Source organism: Rattus rattus, chromosome 12 (genome assembly GCF_011064425.1).
Source record: "Rattus rattus isolate New Zealand chromosome 12, Rrattus_CSIRO_v1, whole genome shotgun sequence".
NCBI classification, from domain to species: Eukaryota; Metazoa; Chordata; class Mammalia; order Rodentia; family Muridae; genus Rattus; species Rattus rattus.
This window is the reverse complement of record NC_046165.1, coordinates 78,065,881-78,077,431: the sequence shown is the minus strand read 5'-3', so window position 1 is coordinate 78,077,431 and position 11,551 is coordinate 78,065,881. Positions and strand designations below refer to the sequence as shown.

Genomic DNA, 11,551 nt, shown 5'->3' with positions numbered 1-11,551 from the left:
GCTGACAGGCTGCAGCTTCCTGAGAAGGAACATTCAGTTGAAGGTACTGGTCCGGTGTAAAATGGCTGTCCTGATCTATTCTTAACCATGCATTCTACTTGAAGCCCATATAAAAACATGCAAGAAAGAAGCTTTTAATTTTTCCTGCTTGCACTCACATTGCTACCAAATCCTTTCCCTCACAGATATTAGAACCTGCTCACTGAGGATTTAACCATATACTGATGTCCAGCTGAAACAACCAGACTTGAGGACTGATCAACTACCAGATACTTGGACTTTCCATATAGTCAGCCATTGTTGAATTAGCTTGTCCATAGCCTGTGATCATTGTAACAAATCCCTTTTCTCTGGACAGAGAGGTTCATGTTTAAGTTCTGTTAGGGAACACTGACTTCTACACCAGGTATGTAGAGAAGACCTTTTAGAGCAGTTTGTGTCTAATGAGTCTCAGCTCAGTTATAACTTCCCAATGGCCACATTCCCTTAGCATGATTTTCATATAACGCTTTGATACAGGCCTTCTTATTTTCTATAGTTCTTGGCACAGAGTTAAAATATCAATAGTAATCTATTAATGAAATGTACAGTAATATATTTGCAAGTGTGCATCAGAGAGAAGGAGTATAGGACAAACAAGAATTGGAAAACCAGATGTCTTTGCTTCTGTGAACCAAGACAGGGAAACCCCAACTATATAAAAATCTGAGGACAAGTTGTGGGAGGTTTGTTATTTCCTTCAATCATGTGGGTCCTAGGGAAGGAGCTCAGGTGTAGGGAGTTGGCAACGATTACCTTTATTTGCTGGGTCAACTCACCTGCTGAATACCTCATTCATGGAACCAAAGAAACTCTGTATCCATCCTGGTATTCTGTGTATATATCTATATATCATTCATAGAGTGGATACTTTTGACTGGTGGTTTGAAAGCACCAGTCTGGAGACCCACAGGATTACTTCTTCCATACATTAATTTTGGGGCCCATGTTTGGTCTCAGAAGTCCATTCCAGGAGCTGCTTTACAAGAATCATTCACTGATCTGGAAGAAACTCTTTTTATAGGCAGTGAGATCTACTGGAACAATATCAACCATCCTTCTCCCTTCCCAGTTTTGAACTGAATCATTCTCCACCAAAGGCCTGTGGTCTCTGCTGCAGGCTGCATCCCCCAGGCTGTCTGAAGCTTGCTCATAGCAGTGCATTTATGGTACAGCAACATGATTTCCTTACCACTTCACCCCCAGGAGAGTTTTTCAATTCTTTATTTCATCTGATGGGTCTAATCTTGGCATTGTCACCCAGGATGAGATGGGGGAGTTCTGCTCCAACCCTTACAGTAAGAGATGCTGAGATATGATGCTGTATCCCACTAATGCCCTACATGGACGCCTGGCAGTTTAGACAATAAGCATGCCTAGCCCATGTATGTATTCCACAGGTGTCAAGAAAATTCTCTCTTTGGTTGAGTGTGATCCAGTTCAACTAACACAGTACAAAAGGAAGGATAAAAATCAAGTACAGGGGCGGGAGAGATAGCTCATCCCTTTTGAGCATTTGTTTAACATAGAACCAAACTGGTAACTCAGTTCAGATGGAATCCACTACTTCGACTGGCCTCTGTGGGAATTACCCGGGTATGTGGTGCACAGCACACAGCAGGCAAAACACGTGTACTTATAAAAAAAAAATGGCAATAATCATGATAATGATAGATAAATGGAACCAAATATCCATCCAAATAGGCACCAAATACATATTCAGGGCAATAACATAAAAATTAACTTTATAAAAAGATTTTAAAACATGGAATTGATTTTTGATTCTAAGAAGCCTTCTCGCCTGTCCTTTAAAGGACATACGTCATTTTCGCCTCAAACACTGGAGTCTCAGTGCTCATACTATGGCTGCATTACAAGGCAGACTGCCGCAAACCACCGGTAATAAAGCACCCAGGAACAACTGGTTACAAAAAGTCTTTGCCAAGAGTGCGTAACCCTCTACTGGCGGGTGAAGAAAATTAGCCGTTACAGGACTGGTACTGTAGCACTCCAAGAAATCAGACGCTATCAGAAATCCACTGAACTTCTGATTATAAACTCCTCTTTCAGCTTCTGGTAGAAATTTTGGGACTTCAAACAGACCTGCGCTTCCAGAAACTGCGATTGATACTTGCAGGGGAAGCAAGTGAGGCCTATCTGGTTGGCCTTTTTGAAGGTACCAACCTGTGTGCTAGCCATGCCAAACGTGTAACAGCTAGCACGCCGCATACACGGAGAACGTGCTTAAGAGACCACTATGTGGGGAAATATTTCATTCTCAAAAGAAAAAAATTTTTTTGCTCTTCCTGTTATCAGTAGTTCTGAATGTTTTTTTCATGGGGTCAAAGGTACCTAAGTCTATGATTGCGAGTGGAAACATAGGGGACAGAATCAGGTATTAGCAGTTTCTCCGCGTTCATTTGTGTATGAATTTTTAATATATATGCAAGATGTAAAGCATTGATGCAAGCAAAATGTTTTAGTGAACACATTTCAACAGTTCAACTTTATAACAATTAAAAATAAACCTGTTAAAATTAAAAAACATGGAATTCATTCTCTCTCCTATAGGTTCCCACTGAGATTATATTTCAGAAATGAAAACACAAGATAGCTCTGGTTTTTTCCCTGATTTTTCTGTTTTTACTCCATTGGTTGGATGTTTTCATTTCCTGAAGTCACTAGAGCAGTACTATTTTGAGTTTGTCATTAGTCTGGTTCTATGCATGCTCTCCTGAACACTATATGTCAGGAGGGCTCAGTGATACGAGGACAGCATAGTTACTTCTTCCATCAGGAATCGGTGTCCACAGTGGCCACACCAGCCACATCGAAGGTCCATTCCACATGTGTAGCTCTGGCTGGGAATGAATTATGAATCCCAAGTCCCTGCAAGTTTCAGTGATCTATCACTGCCTATGGTGTCTGGGATTACAGGACTGTGACACCACACATAACTAATCAAGGTTCTTAACATTGAAGAGTTGAGAAACACATTTTATTCATAAAAATATATTAATGTTTTTCAAAAGGGGCTCAAAGGATAGTCATAATATAAAGTGTATGACCTTAGCAGAATTGCAAATCTATTACAAGAAAATTAATAAAGAATAACAAAACTTCAAACAAAGCCAAACAAAACCAACACCTGAAGCAAACAAAACTCAAACCAAAAACCAAACCTAATAATTAGGCTAAGCTGCATTCTTCGTCTGAAGATTTAGCACCACAGTCCTGCAGCCTGTGGCTGGCCTTGGAAACATAGTGGAAAGGCAGTCAGTCACCAACTGCTATACCCTTCTAAAGATGAATGTAGCTATGCCTCTTTAGAATCTTTGTAGGTCATGGACTTCCAAGTCTAAGATGAGACATGTACAGGATTTGGTTTCCAGTCTTTGAAATTCTCTTGACTGGTGTCCACTAATATTCTTGAAGATCCCTCAGGACAAGCACTAGTTTACACCCTGAGACTCCTCCTGGATGCCCAGCAGCTCTTGATGACATGTAGCAGCTGAGGGCCAGCACCTTTCCTGCATATTACTTCATTACAGTCCAACCCTAGCACAACGAAGGATATTCAAGAAAGGACCTGAGAGGTGATCTTTTGACCTAGCTTCATATAGAGCTGAATCTGAGGATGACAGCATTCCCAGAGCTCTGTTGAGCAGGGGGTGCTTTCCTCAGGCTCCCTTAACAGTGCTTCAGAAAACCAAGGAGACAGCCTCCTCAGGCATATTCACAACTGCACAGGATGGAACTTGACTTCAGAACACCATAGCCTGTAGGTACAGAAGCCAGGATGAAAACTACAAACTCCATCAGCACTCAGTTGCTATGGAGATGCCCAGAATCACTGATAGATCTCCCTAGACTACACAACTGTAGATAGAGATGCCTTGTAGGGGTAGAACATGGTCGTTTAGTTCCCCCACTTACTGCTCAGGACACCTAGAGAAGTCAGGAAGGAGCCAGTCCCTGTTCTGATTCACTAACAGTTCCTCACTGCACCAGAAAATTGCCTGCCAATCACACCTGTTGACTCAGAAATCTAAGGGGGCCACTGTCAGGGAATGGTAGTCAGAGTAATTTTAGTGGAAAGCCTGAAATGACGAGGTCTCAGCTAGAAGCACTTCTCTCTCCCAGATATTAGTGTCAGACACAAACTGCACTATAGGAAGCCAATGGCAGAGGAATCAGCCGTGAGCTGAGGACACAACACTAGTCTCTCCCTTTTTCCTAAGGACCTTTGACTTCTAGGAAAAAGAGTAAAAGCCATGAGCTCTTAGGACAACAGCTGTTTTCTTCCCAACAACTGGCTTCTGAAATAGAGAAATTAATGATGTAGTCTCTGACTTCCAGGAACCATAACAAGCAGGGAAGTCCAGCTGCTTCTTATAGGCTCCCAGCTCCGGATTCCCATACCTGGAAGGCTCAGTTCAAGGCTATCTCTTCAAGGAAGTCCTCATTCTCTGCCCAGGGCTCACTGAGCTTTCCCAAGGACCATTTATTTCCTCCTTTTTTACACCAAGACAGAAGGCCAGCTTTCTTCTCCCCATCTCTGATCTCTTCATGCTCTCCATTCTCCCTCCCAAAAGGCCTGCTTACCCTGGACAACAGGCCAATTAGTGAACCCTAGAGGCACTGAAGGAAACAGCTAGTGTCACCATTACATCTGTGACATCACAGAAGACTCTAGGGCTCTCCTGGATACAAGAGATTGTTCAGGGAAGGGACTACTGATGATGTCACTGGGAACTGCCATGGCCAACCTGCTAACCAGCTTTCCTTATGGTGACCAGATTCTGGGGTACCCTTTCCAGGAACCTCTCCTGTGACACACTGGAAACTTTTGCATACCTCCTCTGTCCAAAGCTAGAGATTTATCTTTTCTTCATTAGTGGTTACATGTTCTGAATAGGGAGAGTTGGTCAGGGGCTTGGCATGGGTAGAAAAGATCTAGTGACATGGGGTGGAGGAGATTCTTCTGGACAATTATTCTATTCCATGTCCATTCCTGTGACATACAGTTCAATTTGCTAGGTTTTCCCTGTTTCCCAAAGGCCAGGATTTTCCCTTTAATGAATACTGTATTACATTTTCTTATTGTGCATGCGTTGAAAGGGAACTTTATATATATATTTATATATATATATATATATACTTTATTATATATACTACATATTATATTTTTTTCATAGATGTGTACTCAAAAAATCCGTTTTGCAATTCTATTTTTTACAATGATCTTGGCAACAAGGGGCCCAGCTAAACAGTGAATATAAGTGTAATGTTGTACACCTACTTCAAATGATACACTTCCAAATCCTTACTTTCTCCAAAAATAACGAGACATCAGTGAGCACATGGACAACATGGACTATAGATTGCTGTTCTGTAGTCTCATTAGATACCACTTCTCTAATATCTAACTTCCTGAGTTCCCAGGGCCAGGCCTGAGGGTGTTGGAGGTTTTAACATAATCCTGTATTCATGCCAAACATAAGATTCAGGAGGATGGGCAGGAAGTGGAAGGGCCTGAGGTCCAGTGAAACCTCAACATTAATGGGTCCATAAGTTCAGGAGGGAGTGTATTTGGCATTGTCATCTATGGCTTCTATGTTCTTGACCTAGTTGTGCAGAATTATGTTAAAATTCTACCTAACCTCATAGCTGTAAGAGTGTAAAAAATCACTATGTAGGTCCTTTGCAAATTGATTTCATTGTCCTTTTTGATACCCACTTCGCTCATGCATTTTCACTACCACTAGACCCAAACAAGGGGATATTGTTGGTAGAGTTAGAGGTCCACTGGGTCTCTCTAATAGCACAAGGAATAGATTTTATGGAAAACTGGAGGATCAGGACTTCAAAAATGCAATGGTTGAAGAGTTCTGCCAACTGCTGATCTCTGAGCCTTAGAAGCAATGAGGCATGTATTCTAAACATAATATAATATGGATGAATCCCTCCCTCATGGAGTACAGCAGGCACAAAATAAGAAACCAGCCTATCCACCCTTCCCTGGACTCTACTGAGAGTTTTCATAGTGTTTCCGTTAATGTCTTGTTCACTATTTCCACCTCCTCATAATTCTGAGATATATATGCACAATAAAGATTCCAAACTATGTGTAAATCTTTGATTATTAAATCAGAGGTTTTTGCTATGAATGTTGGGCTATTATATGACTGCATTCCTAGTGAGTGGCAAAATTAGGGGAAAGTTCTAGAAGAGCCTTCTAGTTGCTCTCTCAGCAGCTTCAGTCTGTTGGAGAAGCTTCTACTCACCAGAGCAGTTATCAATAAACAGAAGCACGTACTTTATCCTACTCTAGCAGGCCATGTGTCAGTTAATTCAGGTTCCCATAATTCACCATAGTGTTGGCCAATCGTATGGAATCCCTTCTGGATAAATGATCTCTTTTTATTTACAGAAGTACAAACCTGACATCTGGCTTAGACATCTCCTACCCATGCTGTCCAGTGTAGGTATAACGTACCTCGGTCGGTGTTGGCAACTCAGAGAGTTCTGTGGACCCAAGACAAGAAGCCTGGTAAAGCTGAGTTACCAGAAACCTGCCAATTCTTTCTGGAAGAATGATCTTTCCCTCTGGTGTTCACCACCAACCTGTGGCTTTATGCTATCCGTTTGATTTTTTTGCCTCCTCAGCTCTGGGTTATACCATGGAGCCTCAGGTAGCAGTGGGTAGGTTATGTCACCAGAAGGTCAGTAGACCCCACTGGTCTTAGGGCCACTTGTTGGGCAGCCAGGTCAGTGAGCCAGTTATCTTTAGTCTCAAGGCAGTCATTTTCTTGATGTCCTTAGCAGTGAAGCATAGCAAATCATAGGGGAAGCCAAATATCATCTTGGAGAGCCAAGACTTCCTCTGTGTTCTTAATGTCCTTTCCTCAGCAGCGAGGATCCCTTTTTTCTGTATATTGCACCATAGACATGTGTAGTACCAAAAGCATAATGAATGTCCATGTACAAGATGACAGGCTTCCCTTTCCCCATTTGACCTTCTGAGTCAGAGTGATGAATCAGTTCTGTTCTCTGGGCATGGGTACCTGGCCCTAAGGCTTGGGTCCAAATCATTTCCATTACAGTAACTGTTGAAGCTCCTATGTCCCTAGCCCCATGTGTAATGAAGGTCCTCCCCACCCTGTTGACTATTGCATCAGTGTCCTTCATGGGGCGGGGTTTGGTGGGAGTCCATTAGGTCTGGCCAGATAAATTGGACCTTTGTTGTTACCTCAGGACAGTCAATGATGAACACTTGTGGGTCTTCATCATGCAAGAGGGAAACAGGATTTATGGTAGTGGGTTTTTCAAACTATACTCCAGGATGGTTCGGGAATAGGGCTTGTTACTGGGTCACAGGGGCATTAAGAAGCCAGGGTTCTGGTCTTCTGTGGAGGAAGGCTTCAACTGTCTGGGGTGATGGGAGTATAAGATACTGACCCAGAGTTAACTTCTCTGCTTCTTTCACTAGAATAGAGGTAGCCACCATAGCCTTTAGACAAGTGGTCCATCCTGAGGCTACAGAGTCCTACTGTTTGGACAGGTCTGCTACAAGGTGTTTTGATGGCCCCAAAGTGCCCACGTGCAGTGCCTTTTCATCTGTTTCCTGGACAAAGAGGTGAAAGGTTTTGAATGGCCTCGAAGGGAAGGGGTTGGAGCCAACATCAGCTATCAGTAAGTACCAAACTCCATTCATTCTGTCTCCATGCAGATCAGGGCCCAGTCCCCTCATTTGTCCTGGGGTATAGAAGCTTTGCTATTTCTGTAAACCCTGGGATCCAGGCAGAGCAATACCCAACCACACCAAGAATCTCTCAAACCTGTCTTTTAGTCTTTGGAGTTGGGAACAGAAGGATAACAGTAAGCTTTCTCTGATACGGGCTCCTTTTGCCTTCCCCTGTTGTTTGCCAAGATAGGTGCCCTCTTATATACAAAGATTAACTTTCATAGCTGACACTTGTTAGCTCAGTGGTTATAACTCTTGAAGCACTCCCTCAGCGGCCCTTGTTCAACCTATTTGAGTTTCAGAAGAGAGGAGGTCATCTATATGTGGTAAGAATGTGGACCTGGGAAACTTCTGAGGCCAGTATGAAGCAGGGCTAGAGATTTTTGAAATCCTAGGGAGAATAGGGTCTAAGTTATTTGCCCAGTTTTTACTTCCCTCTGGATCTGTCATTCAAACTTTAATTTGATCTCCTCTGCTAAGGGAGCCTGAAGAATTCATCTTTCAAGTCCAAGACAGTCTACCCATTTTTCTCTGTAGCCTTGAGACTCATGAGAGTATATGAGTTTGGAACTGTGGGGTGGATAGTCTCTACCCTCTAATGTAATTCCCTCAGATCTTGGATAGTTTATATAATCAATGGCCCCAGTTTCTTCTCAGGTAACAGCAACGTACTCCAGGGAGACTGGCAGGATGTCAGGATGCCCATCTCCATAAGCTGGGTAATATGGACTGTAACTCTCCCTTTGCTTCCACAGTGATTGTGCATCATTGAATCTGCATAGGCACAGATGAACTGGTCAGTTGAACAATCATAAGACTGTGTTGTAAGGCCAGTCCTAGGTGATTAGATTTTTGCTTATACACCTAGGATTCTTTGCTTCAAATCTGAGAGTCTAACCATATCTTTTGTTTGGGAGCAGGACTTTCAGGTAGAAGCTATTCTTTTGGTAAACAGAAACAATGTTTCTTTCGTTAGTATCTACAATTCTAACTGTGTCTCATTCTTAGAGAAGATGATGGTTGCTCTCAGTTTATGCAAGAGGTCTCCTGCCTGGAGGGAACAGGAAAGAGTAGGGGTAATCAGACATGACCAATAACAGATGGGTTATTATCCCCTTGCCTATGTCAATGGAATATTTGGTGCTTCAGGGACAGTAGGGGGTTTACCTTTGCTACTTTGACTGCAATTTTTGAGGCTATATTTACAAATTTTATTTTTTGGAATCTCAAACATGCATATAAATGAAAACCTGCTCTCCAAATGCAGACAGGCCTTTGCCTATCATGTGGTATTATTTACATCACAAAACACTGTCATATGAAAATCAGCACATAGCTTTGAAGCACATAGACTGTTAGTAAGGAGTATCTTTCTACTCACACAGACCACAGGCAGGAAGTTCAGACCTAGGCTGTCCCTTACTTTCTACCCTTGAAAGGTAAATACGAACACAGGATCAAAGGTGGAGCAGAAATGTAGAAGCTACAGGACCTCCTTTAGACACACATACAGGTCCCTGGGCCCAGCGAGGCCCCGCCCACAAAGTCAGTGCAGTGTTTCTCAAAGGGAGAAGAGAGGTGACATAGGAATAAAACTGCAAAGCTGAAGAAAAAGATCAGACGATCAAACTATTCATAGAGCAATAAGGAATCCTCAGAGGATGCAGATCTACAGCCCAGTGTATGATATGACACCAGCATCTGTGGGTAGAAGCCGTGACTTCCCCACAGTCTTGTCTACACAGGCGTCAGTCACAGTGTCTGTTCATCGCAGACAGCCAATAAAGAGGTCACCTGGTAAACTCTCACACACACCCCAATGAAGTGCAAAATCAACTTCTGTGACTCAAGAGCTGAACCAGGTCAAAGCTTTGGTAAATGATGAAGGTTGTTTTGGTGACATTCAAAGCTGACTGAGATTCTCTACTCTAAGGTTTGTCCCCAAAACAAAACTCCTGGTTCACAAAGCTCAACAACTACATAAATAAGAAACTGCACAAAGAGAAGTCACAGTCCCCTCTGCAAGGGCTGTTTCCTCTGCAGCAGTTCTAGAGGCACCCACCACAGCCACACGCTTTGACCAAACTGGACCCGCTGTAATTCACGAGATTGTTCTGGAAAACACGCTGTAATTCACGAGATTGTTCCGGAAAACGAGCGCCCACAGGCAGGCAGCTGCTGTGCCAAGTTCTACAAACCATGAGGTGACAGTTCTCATACTGCAGCACAAGCTGGGCAGCAGCAGAGGGAAGACTTAAGGCAGGAAGCGGCGCTGGGGTCACCCCCTCGGCCTCCAGTAGGGAAGGTTTCTAACAGTAGAGGCTGCTTCTCAGCTGCTGTCAGAGAGACACCATTGCCTCCTCCTGCTCCTCCTCCTCCTCCTCCTCCTCCTCCCCCTCCTCCTCCCCCCTCCTCCTCCTCTTCACCTTCCTTCCTGTCAAGTTCAGAGGTGTCTGAAGACTCATGAAGCAAGACTTATTCTCTGCTGCTGAACCCAAATTTAAGTAAATCTTTTTCTTTCAGTTCATAATATCCCTGTAGCTCAATAAGCTGCCTGAGCCAAGGTCAATGATGTAGGACTTCACCCTCGGACCAACCATGCCGTCAGCAAGGTGTACTCCACAAGCTGGTACTGGAAGACTGCGTGTTGCTTTGAGCAAGAGGGGATGGTCTGTGGGGTCTGTGATGTGATGATGTCTACCCAGAAGGATGTGCATAACTGGAAGTACCTCGTCATTGTTAAAGAGGCAGAGACGCCACCCCTTTTTGGGGTCCGGGCTTCTGGGGCTCACTGTATTTAATAACCACACCCTGGAAGGTATTAGTGTCCTCAGGAAGTGCCCCAGAAAGTGCAAAGCTTGGTTTTTCTTTAAAGGGCACCTTTTTGCTTTTGTTAGCAGCAGGGCAGGGGATCACCTCCTGAGCCTCAGCGCCAGCACTCTCATTCTGCTGGAGGTGCTCCCAGTGCCTAGCATTATTAAAGTCTCTCTCTTCTTCCTGGGCTGGCAGGATCTGGCTGTCTTTGTCAGGACCCTGCCCAGGGCAGAGCTCCTCCTTTGGCAGGGATGGCCCCAGTGCCTGTCTCCATTGTTGTTCTGCACTCCCCTGTGCTCCTATCCTGAAAACTCTAGGCTTGGTGCTTCCTATCCTCTTGTCCTCGCCCTGGATGGTCCTCACGTTCTACTTCACTTTGACCTTGGAGTAGTGGGGACTCAGGCTTCTCTTAGTCAGAGGAGACTTGCTACTTCTCCCAGAGGACTTGCTTTTCTTTTTTGGCTGGGAACTGGCTTGCTCACTCCCGGGCTTAGGCTCCAGAGTAGACAAGCATAGTTCGATCAGCTGCAGGCAGGGTCGGGCTAGAGGCTGGAGCATAGGCCAGCAGAGGTGTGCAATGGGTTCAGGGCTCAGACATTCCTGCTTCACTACTAAGCTACCTGTGTGGCTGCTTGCCCCTTTGCTCCTGCTCATTCTCCCCCCTTACCCTCCTCGCCCCCGCCTTCATCTTGCAGCTCAGCTGAGAATCCCTTGCACAGTCCTTTGAGCCACTTGAGCCAAAAAAGCCACTGCAATCTTTTGATCAGGCAATTGCCCTAGTAGATTACTGAGGACTGAATATGCTGATCTAGTGACCACTAAGAAATCAATTGCTTTCCCACAATTTTAAGTTTATACTAGGGGTATAGTAGCTGGGGCCCCGCCACTTTTCTAATTGTGGTACTTGCTGGACCATTTATTTCCAATTACAGCACTTACTTTTCCAATGTA

The 11,551-nt window shown here is 44.0% G+C and overlaps 1 pseudogene; it reads right to left on the bottom strand.

Moving 5' to 3' along the window:
* Positions 1-10,195: 10,195 nt before the first annotated feature.
* On the bottom strand, positions 10,196-11,254 carry LOC116913243 (annotated as a pseudogene).
* Between the last annotated feature and the right edge of the window lie 297 nt (positions 11,255-11,551).